This window comes from Netta rufina (genome assembly GCF_964035555.1).
Source record: "Netta rufina genome assembly, chromosome: 26".
NCBI lineage: Eukaryota > Metazoa > Chordata > Aves > Anseriformes > Anatidae > Netta > Netta rufina.
The window spans coordinates 932,131-945,027 of record NC_140150.1 but is presented as its reverse complement, the minus strand read 5'-3'; the positions used below and the strand labels follow the sequence as shown (position 1 = coordinate 945,027).

At 52.0% G+C, this 12,897-nt stretch overlaps 1 protein-coding gene across 3 annotated transcripts in view; it reads right to left on the bottom strand.

Moving 5' to 3' along the window:
• Positions 1–3,276: 3,276 nt before the first annotated feature.
• The window catches only part of LOC311219034 (membrane cofactor protein-like), a 29,125-nt gene continuing 19,504 nt past the window's right edge, over positions 3,277–12,897 (bottom strand). Inside the window, exons 11-14 of one of the 3 annotated variants that reach the window (XR_014619142.1) lie at positions 11,256–11,406; positions 10,171–10,360; positions 7,202–9,413; positions 3,281–6,084 (exon numbers count right to left, since the gene is read on the bottom strand). The gene's annotated coding sequence lies outside the window, so the exon portion shown is untranslated. Of the gene's footprint in view, positions 9,414–10,170; positions 10,361–11,255; positions 11,407–12,897 lie in introns of all 3 variants that reach the window. The other 2 variants (XR_014619143.1, XR_014619141.1) reach the window with 2 other exon arrangements.

Here is a 12,897-nt window from a genome sequence, read left to right as displayed (position 1 = left end):
TGGGAGCTTTGTTTCTCAGTTATGTAAATCCTTTATATTGAGGAAATGTTTGATGAAGTTTTCCCTTGTTTTAGTGGCCCAGAAGGGCTTTCAGTTGCTGACTGTTTGTCACCACAGAGGCGATCTGTGCAGACCCAAATGCATCCCTCCTGCACACCTAGTGATTACTGCATTAAATCCTGCTTTCTGATAAAACTACGTAATTATAGCAATACATTTTCTGGCTAAATATTTAAATTGGTAATTAACAGACATCTTCAGGGTGGGAAAATAGTTGTTTTCCATAGTTTCATTGGCTTTATGTGAGAAAAGAACTCCTGTTGTTTGGAAAGCAGAGTCTTAAGTATGTGTATTTTTATCTAAATATTTTGTAATTCTGCTTATGAGGTAGTAGCTCGGCTCTCTATATGCCTGCTGTCATAAATAAACAAGCAGGGATTTACGGACATTCCTCTGGAGTCCTATGGGATGCACTGGCACCAGGGACCCTCCTCGGGGCTTTAACCACGCCGTGCAACCCGTCCCAGGAGCGTAATCCTCAGGGGGCTGCGGGCAGCACAAGAAGCCTGCAGGCAGGCTGTGATCTTTTACATTTCCAACCCCAAACCCGCATGCTACCTGACCCTATTTTCCAGCGGTTTGCTTGGGCTGTTTCTCCTGCTTTTGCCAACTGCAAGAGCCGGATTTCCAGGGCAGGAGGCTGAGGCCAGACCGTGTGTGCCCGTCCCGAGCCGGGGCAGCCCGAGGTGGGCGAGGAGGGGGCTGCCACCAACACCTGCTGCCCCCCGAGGACCGTGCCCGGCTGGAGCCCGGCACGACCTGGCACCGTGCGACCCCGGCCCCTCGCCCGCCGCAGTGGGCTCTGACCCCCCGTCCATTCACAGCCTCGTGTCCCCATGTGAAACGGGAAACCCTGAAAAAGTAGAAGTGTGGCTGTAATTAGGATTAATCTATTTTTAGCAAGTCTGTCTGCTGCCCTGTCCGTGCTCCAGCTGCGATGTTTAATTCTGCCCAGCTTGACTTTCTGCAGTTGCACCCGGGACTGATACGAAAGAAATCTTTTAAATTTGAGTTTGTGGGGTTTTGTTGTTTTTTGTTGTTGTTGTTTTGTCTTGGTTTGGGTTGGGTATGGTGTTTTTTACAAAACAGATTTTTTTTTTTCTTTTTTAATTCCATATACAAAGGCTGGGAAAACCCAGCACTAAAGCAACACAAAGATTGCCGCATAAAAACAGTTGTACAACTTTTACTATCGTTATTATTCATTTTACTATGCAGTTTGGAATCCTAGTCATAGATCAGGAATGTGTTGTACCCAGAGCTGCACAAACAGCACGAAAGGAAAATCGCCTCTTACAAACTATATTGAGGAAAAACACGAAGTGGTATCGCCACGGTTTGTCCTGAGCAGCACCGGGACACGACGGTAAAGGTGTGTGTGAGCCGCCAGCCCAGCACCTGGTCATTTACCAGTCCTGTATTTAAATACCTGCCGTTCGTGTGTTTAACCATTTATCAGGTATTTGTAAAGGGAACTTTAAGTGAGATTAGCAGTTGGGAAAACACAATGAAACACAGCTGGACCGAGATCACTCGATTCCCCCGCCCCGCCACCCCTTCCCCGGTAATGTTTGGCTTTTGCAAATATTCGAGAACCACCGAGAGACGGAGCCCGGGCACGGGGCTGAGACCTGGGGGGGCCACACAGGGCTAGGACCGGGCTGCCCCTTGGGTGGGCTCGTGCTGGACATCTGCTGGGGCAGGAGGATGCTCTCCTTGGTCAGAAACGCTGCTCTCCCCCCAGAAACCAGCGTTCAGCCCAGGGGCATGTTCTGCTCCACATGTACGGGCCGGGGGTAATTTCCTCTCCCCCCTGCCTGTCCCCCCACCATGTATTTTGGTGACTCACGCAGCTTCAGAGTGCTGAGCGTGGAGAGCGGCTATTTCTGGGCTTCCACCGCCATCCCTGCTACCTCCAACTGTGCTGTCAGTGCACCTCAGCCATGCACAGCACCCCCGCGGGCTCTATTCTTAGCAGCTAATAGCTGAAATAATTACTTTTGTCTCAGCTCCTTCGCTTTGGAACCGAGCACAACCTGCAGCTCAGGAGCCTGCCCGCTTGCCCCTGCCCAGACCTCAGCAGCCTCCCTTCCCCAGGAGGGCTACAAGGCAGAGCTGGGGTCAGGATGCCAAATTCCTTGAACCCAGCTTCAGCGTGGGGCACACGCTCTGCTTGGAAGCAGCTTGCACGCTGACATGGTGCCACCCCTCTGAAAAGGAGCTCGGTTCTTCCAGCTGGGATTTTCTTAGACTTCGCAGGGAAAATGCCAGGACTGCAGCTCTCCGGAGGGGCGGCCAGGTTTTCACCTGCAGGTTTCCATTTCGGTGCCTGCTTTTTGTGTGGGCTGGATTGCTACAGAGCATGCAAGTATTTTATGCAAATCCGACTACTCAACACCGGTACATCCCTGACGGTTGTTGGGAACTAATCCACGCCTCTCGTTTTTGATCTCAGTGCCAGCTCCTTCCCCTGGGCCACCCCTGGGGACTGGGCACCCACCCCAGCAGCTGAACGGCCCCGCAGCAGGGGGAGAGCAGAGGGAACTTGTGAGCAGTCAGCTGGGCGCACCTGAGCAGGTCAAACCAAGTTTAAAACTGCTCCAGAAAGGGGTTTTATTGCCATTTTTATGCCTGCCCGTTCTTCCTCCTGCCGGCAGGGACCACAGAGAGAGGATCAGCACGTGCATGTGCTGGGCTGGCAGAGACGTGGGTGAGGGTGAGGGTGTTCGAGCCTCTCAAAGCGAGGAGTTACTGAAACTACCGCAGAAGCCATTTCCCTGGCATTACTAATGAAACTTGTCTGGGTAACAATAAACCTTTCAGGAAAAAAAAAAAAATACACTGAACCTAAATGTTTGTTGTGACTCAGTAGCTTTTCTATTATTGTCACAGCATAAAACAATGCACTGTGCATGTGGAGAATATTCCCTCGCTAACTTTGGTGGCTGTGTTCGCAGAAATCATCCCTGTTTGGGAGCTGCACGCTGCCAGCTTCCCAAAATCCTGCAGGTTTTGGGGCTCACTGGGACGGCGCTGCAGGACTGCAGCTTGTCTGTCGGCATCAAAGATGTATTTCTGCTTTTCTTCCAGAAACTAAGGAAGTACCTCCTCTAAATAATTGTTTCCTACCAATTTCCTCCCAAAGCCACGCTGCTCCGGCAGCTCCTCTTTCAGATGGCGATTAAGTCTCGCTAATTGACTGGGGGCCTTCTGGGCAATAAGGAGTGTAATTAAGCAAGAGGCACAGCTTGAGTAAAATCTGGGAGCAAGGAACTCCCGAATTTCTGTACCAGCTTTATTCCACGTACAATCTGGGTCAAATTATTAAGCCTGTACTTAATTCAGCCTTCCCATATGCAAAATTGTATTGATTTTAAATAAGCAAACATTAAAAACTTGCCAGTTTCCCTAGGCTAACAACTAACATTACTTCACTTGCAGTTAACTTAGAGAATTGTTTTACTACAGCAAAGAATTAAGTAGTTTTGTCGTTGCTGATGATTTTAAGGCTGACTTACAACAAGCAGATTAAAAGAATTTTAATGAATCACCCTCTGGTTGGTGAAGGTTAGGGGAAGCCGTCCCAGCAGATGAGCTATCGTGGTGTTGTTTAGGGGGGTATTTCTTGAATCAAGCTGGCTGGGAATTCTGTGCTGAAATAGACTTTTGTTGGAAAACATCTTGCTGAGGGTTTAGCATTTTGAGAAGAAGCAGCAGCTTTGACAAATTTCACATTTGGAAAAAAAGCTTTTAAAGTAGCCAGGATCCCGTGTAGGTATATGAAAAACGTTACTGGTTTGCTTTCAGTACAATGGTTGGTAAACTGAAGACCTTTGTGCTAAGTGATACTAGTCAGTAAATTTGGCATTTACCTGTCCACATTTGCCTGAGTCTTTGCGTCATCAGCTTATAACCAGCTGCTCTCCAGGGTGACACGCCGAGATGTCACTTACACGATCGAGGTCAGGGCGTTACGCAGATCCACAGCTGTGCAGACTTGCAAAGTCCTGGGCAGGAATTCGTTTGGCATTGCCGAGGCCTTTGGCTTATTTGATCTCAGCCTTTTAGTTAAACAGGAACATGCCCTGATTTTAACAATCGCAGTTTCCTGCAGTCGGGAGGAAGGTGTGGCTGATGGCATTTAAACCGGAGCCGGAGCCAAGACTTCACCAGCAGGAAGCCGAGAGGGCCGTGTAGTACCACTGGGGCTTCATTCGTCACTAAAAACACCAAGGAGATTCCTCTGTGGCCAGCCAGAGTTATTTTATCACCCACAACACCACAAGGCATTAGATGACGTTCGTGAGTGTTAGATTTTCGTAACTCCAGACTCGGTATGTTATCCCTATTAAGGTCATTGTAGCATGACAGCAGAGAATAACACGGTAGGTGCCAGGGAACCGAGGATGCACATTTACGTACTGCTTGCATACAAGCAACAGCAAGCCTGCACTCCTCCGTTCACTGATGAGTTGCTTCCTGACCCTTTCATGCTGCTGGGGTCCCCACACACCCACCCCACTTTAGAGTGGACACTGACACAACCGTGTGCGTGCAGAGACTCTTCTCCCCTACCTCCTGTCACCCCTGCGGACTATTTCCATCTCCCAGGCTTGCTTGCTACCCTGGGACTTTGCTTATTTCTTTTTCTTCCAAAACCAAAGTTCTGCCTCCTGCTTGGGGAGGGGGAAAAAAGAACGGAAATAGTGAAGAAAAAACAAACAAACAAACAAACAAACAAAAAAACAAAACAAAACAAACAAACAAAAAAACCAAAAAAAAACAGTAACAAAATACGTACACAGGCTCCACTTAAACCAGGAGCATTGATTTCTACCACAGAATCATAGTTTGTATTTCAGCCCTTTGCTTGCTTCAGCTCAGAGACCATGCCAAATTCTAACCAAAGGTTAACAAATTCAACTACGTGAGCAGATGACTTTATTTTTTCTGGGCCCCACTGTTCGGTTCCGACTGATGAAGCTTTCCCTTATGTTCTGTTTTTTTCCGTTACGTCCCTGAGTGCTTCCCAGGGCAGCGTGGCTTTGATTCTTCTTGGGAGCTTAAGTGCTGCCATAAAGTAAATACTTATGATCAGGTAAAGACAGCTGGTAAATTTGGCTGGTAATTTCCAAACAAAAGTAAACCATAAAACAAATGCTGCCTTTCCCCTGAAAACACCCCAAAATACAGCGTTTTAAACAAATCAAAGCTCCATTTTACTTTCTTCATTTACCCCAGGACTGACACAGCCGCTGGGCGCTGACAGCACCAGCCGCGTGTCCCACTTCCGAGGCTCCTCGTCTTTCAGCCCGCTGCCAGCGCAGCTCACGGCCGCCCTCGGTGCTCTGCTGGGTCCAGCCGTGTGGCCGCTGCCCTGCCTCTGTCCTGCCTCTGTCCCCTGGTGAAAGCAGCAGCACGCGAGGGGCACACGGGGAACGGGGAAAATCCGCTCCGATGCCGCGTGGTGGTGGAGCCTCTGAGATAACCGAGGGGTAACTGAAACCAGCAGGCTGCGTAACAGCACCCAAACCCTGGCCTACTTCAGAGCATCGCTGCCGAGTGACTCATTTAAGTAGCCGTGGCACTGTCACAATTTTACCTTCGTTAACTGAAAGAGTTAATGCTTGCAGCTTTGGCTGCAGAACATGTATGTGAGGCTCGAAGTCCCATGTGCTTGGTTGCATAAGGAGCCCTGTCTTGTGGCACCGAGTCGATCGAGCACTACTTCTCTTGGTCACACAGAGGTCTGATTTCCTCTTGCATCAGACAGAACAAACCGTTTACATTTCTTCTATCCGTGTCTGACTGCTCAATGCACAAGGGTCAGCCTCTTCACCCCTGCTAAGAGCCTGCGCTGCTCTCCCACATCCCTGGCTCATATGATTTTTTTTTTTTCTTTTCGGTAGAATCCGATCTGAGAAACCGGGAGCCTGCAATTCTCCTCATTTGTGTCTGCGTGTAACAGGTGTCATTTTCAGTGTAGTACAGACAATTCCCAAAATAGCTCAGGCTCTTCAGATGCTGTGAAGAGAAAAAAAATAGTGGTTACTTCAGCTTTGGTTGTAGTGAAACACCCGAAGCTCCCAGCCAGCTCCGGAGTCCAGAATTAAAATGGCAGATGCGTCCGTGGAGCAATCCCTCTCCTGATGCTGTCCCTCAGATGGCCTGCTGGCTCTCTCGCTGTGCTGTATGTGCAGGCTGACGCATGCACTCCCTCGTACAGCGCCGGCTTTCCATTAGCTGCGCTTTGAGTCCCAGCTGCTCCATCTACCACCGATCCTCCTCCACATTTTCCGGTTTCGAGGCTCCGGGAGCTTCCCCTGCCTCGTGCTGCAGGTGCCTGCCCCGGATCGATGCGAGGGATTGTCCTGCGGGGCAGGGGCAGGCGGAGGGGGCTCGGCGGCATTGTCTGTGTGCCTGGCTCTGCTGCGCTGAAATACGGAGCTGCTGGGGAACTTTCTGTGGCAGAGATGACTGGATTCTGGCGACTCCCAGAACGCAGCTATTAGTTCCCCTGCCTACACTGAGCGTTTTGAATCTGTGTGTGTGATAACACTTATTAGTACCATCCAGATTAAGAGGAGCCTATACCTTTCCAGCACTTTCAGTGCCTTATCTGACACAATGCATCTGCCCAGCGGCTGAACCACATTCTGATCAATGTCTTGTGGCCAGCAGAGCAGGGGCGTGTGGATCCCACAGCAGTTTCGTGCTTTTAGGTCCAGAAAAGCGTGTCCTGGTGTGAGCAGCTCCTTTTAAGTCGCATGGTGCTACCAGGCAACTGCCGGCCAAGTACCTGCAGGACGTGGGCCCAGATCACTTTATTTTAGGAGGTGAGGCAGTGGTTCCTGTCACCGAAACAGTTAATTGCGAAGCACTAACTCTCTACTGGAACGTGTGTGTGTGTGTGTGTGTTTTTGTTTTTTAGAGCCAAGATGATTTGCTTTGGGTTTTTTAAAGCAGAAACCACCACAAAGTTGGCTGTGGTTTCAGCTGTGCTTGTTCGAGATTTGTCCTGCTGACTACCAATCCTAAAAGAGTTAACCTAGCGAGCGTGACTCAGAAACAGAGAAGGAGATGTGAGGCTGAGCGGCTCGGAAGGCAGCACAGAAGCCGAGGTGAGGAACATAATAATTACCAAAAAAAAAGGTGCAGAGTCCAGGAGCGACGCTCCCCTCGGTGTGCCTGGCCCTGGCACTGCTGGCACGGGCTCCCTGGAAGGCTGCAGTTCCGCTGTTATAACACAGGGAGCAGGCTGGAGAATTTAGAGCTGCGTCACAGAGCTCAGCGAGAGAGCGAGAGAGCAAGCTCCGTCGATAGGTCTACCAGCAACAGCCCTGCTGCAGCAAGAGGGGAGAGAGGCAGCCAGAGAGGGAGAAAGGGCTCAAGAAAGAGAAGTAACACCAACACCAGGGACTGGGCTCCTGTCACCATCCGGAGTCATTTAGAAAGCATATTTGGGCTCGGTTGGCGTAGGAGGCTTCGCCCGTTGACGATGCTGGAGACCCGGCGCGCTTAATCCCACGGGGAGGGAGAGTGGGCAGACACCGAAAGGGTTAACGGAAAGGAAATTTCTGGAACCTTCTATTCTGCGGCGCTACACAGCAAGCGGAGGGCTGAAGACTGCGCAGATGGTGCACGGGCAGAGCTCTTCGGTCCGGTTCGTCTTTCCCACGTACGTACCCTTTGATCAGGATGGGGCTCGAGCTGCATCTGCGTTTTGTGATTGTTTGCTGGGTGTCCCCTTCCCCCCTCGTCCCTCACTTCGGCTCCCCGAGTGCCTTTATTATTATTTTGGCTGGGTACGACTGCTCTGCTCTGCGTCAGAGCTGTTTTCTCAATGGAGCGACGGCGCAGGTTGTACTAACGCCACTCTCGCCGGCATTGCCGTAATGCAGAGGAGGGAAGTAGTCGTGGGGGAAGAGATGACAACTTTGCAAAGACTGCTGCTTCCCTGCGCTGCTCGGGCTTTTTATTCCCTCCCGTCTCCCCGAGGGCTGGCGTGCCGGCGAGGATTTGGCGCGGGGGTTAACAGCCGCCCTGCGCTCCCCAGCTCGCAGCTCTGTCACTGCGCAGCTCGCCGAGCGGGGAGCGCTGACGCAGTGAGCATTGCAGGGCACGCCGGGCGGCTTCCCCCAGCCCCCGGGGGGGGGGCACACAGGTAGGCGCTGCCTTCCAGACGCTTCCACGCCGGCCGAAAGGGGTTAAGGGGCCCGAGTCGAGCCGGGAAGGCAGCGCTCGGGGATTGAATGTCATCATTTTGGCGTTGGGGAGTTGTTTACCTTGCTCGCGCCGTGTCTCCGTGCTGGCAGCCGCCCAGCTCGCATGTGATCGTCCTGCCCCGGACTGCTGCATCATGAACCGGGGGCCGGGGCCGGCTCCCCATTGGCCGGGGGAGGGCTCTGGGCGCCGAGGAGCCCCGCGATTGGCGGAGGGAAGGGCTGGCAGGTGAAAAGCCCTCGCGGATTGGCCGGCGCCGGGGTGTCAAATCTGAATGTTGGCTGCGAGGCTGCGAGCGGGGCGGCCGGCTGCGGGGGGGGGGGGGGCAGGGGGAGGGTGCGGGGAGGGCATAGGGGCAGGTATAGGGGCAGGTAGGGGTGAGGGTAGGGGTATGGGTATAGGTGCAGGTATAGGTCTGGGTATAGGTCCAAGTATAGGTGCGGGTATGGGGGAGAATCTAAGTGCGAGTATGAGTGACGGTATAGGTGCAGGTATAGGTGTGAGTATAGGTGCGGGTATGGGGGAGGGTACGGGGGAGGTTATGGGTGCAGGTATAGGTCCAAGTATAGGTGTGGGTATGGGTGCAAGTACGGCTGCGGGAATGGGTGCGGGTATAGGTGCGGAATAGGTGCAGGTCTGGGTACGGGTACAGGGTACAGGTATAGATCCGGGTACGGGTGCAGGTATAGGTGGAGGGATAGGTGCGGGTATAGGTGCAGGTGCGGGTATGGGTGCGGGTATGGGTGCAGGTATGGGGCCAGGCACAGGGCCCTGCCCGCCCACGCGCCCCGCGTCACCCCGTGCCGGTGCCGGTGTGGTTTCGCTTTGCTGCGCGGCTGTGGCGATGACGTGTCAGAGCTGCCAACCTCGGCCAGGGGAACTTGCTCGGGTTTGGGGCTTTTGTTTTTCTCCTTTCTCTCCTGTTTTCTCTCTTCTGTCGGTGGGAGTTGAGTGCTGGTCGTGCTGTGAGCCGCTCGGGGCAGGGACCGAATGTGGCAATCGCGTGGCGGGATTAACGAAGCGGAGAAGGCTCCTGCCCAAACGCCGTCATGCTGCCCGGGCAGGAGTTGGTTGATGTGGGCGAGGCGAGGGAGCGCTGCCGGCAGCCCCGAGCCGGGGCTCCGCAAGGTCTGCAAAAGGAACCAGAGCGTTAGGAAGAAGGCAGGCAGAAAGGACGACTGGGACAGGCTGGGGAAGGAGGGATGGGAGACCGCAGACAGACAGCGGCTCCGGCAAGGATGAGGAAATGAAGATGAGGAGGAGGACGTTTTTCTCTCTTAACCATTTACTATACTATTTTTTCACCTCTCTTCTTAAGTGACCAACAATGAAGATGGGCAACTGTGCCTGGAAGTTCTGAGGACACAACCAGCTTTGAGCTTGGTCCCTCTGGCTGAGGAAGTCGCCCGGTTATGCAGTGGAGTGGTAACTTTGCTTTCTCATATAGCAGGGAACATTATTCCACAGCCTTTCATCATACCAAGGCTTAAACAAGTTTAAGGCCGTGCTAGCATAAGCATTTAATCTATATTACTCACTCACTGACATCGCAGGCGTCAGGTCTGGTTGTTTAGCAACAACCACTGGGTTTAGAACCAGCTCAAACGAACTGCGGGTGTCTCGGTTACTCCGGCAGGAGCCTGTCCTCTGAACGGCAGGCGGAGAGGGGAGAGAGGCCGTGTTGACACACGGACACCCGCCCCGACCGAATTTTGGCTGCTATAAAGGCCGTACGCGTTGCAGTTTTATCCCCGACCGTTTCTTTGCGCAGTAACCCAGAGGGGAGGATACCGTTTCCAACGGCAGTGCGGTGGCAGGAACAGGGAGGGAAGAAGCAAACAGACAGTAGGTGCCACTCCCCAGATCTTTCCTCTTTCCCATCTCTACCTTCCTTGCTTCCCCTCCTTTCCTGCCGGATTCCGCGGGGAGTTTCAGGCTCTTGCTGCAGTCGTCACAACCCCTACTGACTCAGAGCCCTCGCTGGCTGTAGCTGGCTCCCTCGGAGCATCCTCGCCTCCTGCAGCGCCAGTTCCGCAGAGCAGGGGAACAACGGGAACAGCAGCAACAGCGGTGGTCCCTGCAGCAAGACGGACAGGCAGAAAGACACAGTTACACAGGAGCAGTGCAAGGCAGCCGCGGAGGTCAGTGTGCACGGCCAGGAGCTGGCCTAAGAAACGATGCTTGCTTTTCCCGGGAGAGCGGAGGGTTAAGTGGGTCCGAGCGGACAGCCCTTTGCATTCCTCCCCACCACAGCTGCGTGGTGGAGGCCCCGTTAGTTTGCAAAGGTAGCGCTGCGTAATGGCAGTTCTCAGCCCTTTGGACGTAGGTGCAACTGGCAGCCAGGCACACGCATAATTTGAGTATCAGCGTTCGGCGTAGGGATGTGTTTATTTTTGCTCCTTTCGCTACCATCTTTTGGCCACGGTGATAGTTTAATTGTGACTAAGCAGAGGCAGGAAAAGGAGACCGAGAGACGAGAGGTATTTCAATGTTAAACTTTAGCTGTAAATGTCATTATTCGGGAATTGAGGTTACTGTCAGCAGGTAAATCTGGGGGACTTGCAAGAAACAAGGCTAAGAAGGGGACATGGCATATTTCTGTAGGACAGAAGCGATTTTGTGCCTGTATGTGAGGTCTACGTGGCAAACTGTTCCGTAATGTTTTTCTGTGTATTGCCTCGAAAGGACTTGGAAAAGCTATGATTTCTTACTCCCTCTGACACTCGTGTGTGTGATATTGTGTAAGCTGATTCATTTCTCAGTATTTTGGTTCCCTTCCTTTGTACAGTAGGGTTTATTCTATCTCCCAGCCTTGGTGCGGCATTGTGACGCAGTGATCGTTAGTGCTTTGGGTCTGCTGGCAAAATACGTGCAATTTTCCTGGGAGTTTAGACTGTTCGAGGATGCAAAATTTGGTAAAGTTAAGAATTGCAAATGCTCGGGACATAAATTTAAGAGCAGGAAAGCATTACCAGCTTATTCTTCTGCGATACTGAGAGAAAGCTGTCGGAGCGATGAGACAGCCATGATATCTTTCTGCACTTGTTTTGCCGATGGTCATGTTACAGCTGTGACGCAGTCCGTTTTTGCTGCTCATTCCTGTCTCTGCTCTGTGGAGTTGAGCTGATCAGGGCACAGGCAAGAAGACGGTTAGAAACATTAATTTAATACCGATGTTAAAGTTTGCAGCCCTACCTGACGTGGCAGGGATTTCGGCATCCACCTATTTTACCACCCACGATCGGTGAAGGAATTCAGATGAACGCGACAGCACCCCTAGCCATTTTGTTGCACGCAGAGTAGACTCTAAGCCTGCAGTGCTGCTGCTGCTGTTAATTTCCATGTCATACAAATACAGCGCTGGGCTCTGTGTCAGGAGCTTTACTGATGCTGTGAAAAGCTTGCAGTCTATGAGGAAACGTTTCTCTTTTCTTATTTGGGAAAATTCGCTAGAACGTCCAGATGCCAAGTATTGCATCCTCACTCCTCTTACAAATCACTTCCAGACCTACTCAGAAAATTCACGGCTGCCTTGCATGTTTTCTAAAACTTGTTCATGGCATTTTCTTACAGTTTAATAAGGGTGTGGCTGGGGGGGAGGCTGAGCTTTAAGCTGCATCAGTTCAGTATCAGTATTACCGATGCTAATGGAGAGTTGTATACAAGAGCTAGCCGAATTGCTGCTATTCTCCATATACCTGTCCATAGATCCAGAGAGTCCCAAGCCCAGGTGACAAAGCTGCCCTTGTTATAGCACAAGAAGGAATACCCTACCCTGTTCTCACGCACTCAAAAGTTTTGGTGCAAAGCCGGCATAGAAATGGCCAACCTGGGAATCTCACAAAATGGTTTCAGCAGCGCTGGGAGGCACGCGCCGTTTATACTGGCACGGCTCCGGGAGAGGGACAGGCTCGCTGCAAGGTCACTCCCCTGCCTCCTCGTCACTGACCACTTGGTCCTGGAACTCCTGCTCCCTGGTTCTTAAAACAGTGGCAGTACCGGAGCCCTGAACCTGGAAATGAGGCTTGAAAATTAATGCTACTGCGGGAGGGGGTACACCGGGTCTGAAAGTATAGATCCAGAACAATCCTGGATCTCAGAAGCATTTGAAGTTCAGATCTGTAATTTGCTTCTTGAGCAAACTACAGAAACTTGCTTGAAAAGGCTTCCTCTGGCCTGCTGGGAGTTGGGAGTAGCATATTTTTAAGGACTACGCATCAACTCACACCATGTTCCAGACGAGAAAAAAAAAAAAAGTCTCTGCATATATCTGAATTTCTGTTCCCGCAGTCTTTATCAGGTGGACTCCGCAGGCTGCTCGGAGCTCCCCGGTGTCTGTCTCTCCTGGGCTTTTAGTTTCAGGCGCCACAGCTCCACGGCTGCCTTTTTCCCTGCCAGATTTCCCCATTTTCTCAGGGGTTTCTATCTGTCCACATCGCTAGCATTTTCAGCGGGCGCAGGGCAGCACCAGCCCTGGGTGTGCTGCGGGCAGCACCGCGCGGCCAACGCCTGGAGGATCTAGGGCAGAATAACTTTGTGCCACCTTTGCAGTAACAAAGTTCAGCTCAGGGGCACGTTCTCAGGTCCTGTTACAAGGAGAGGAACACGGGGCTC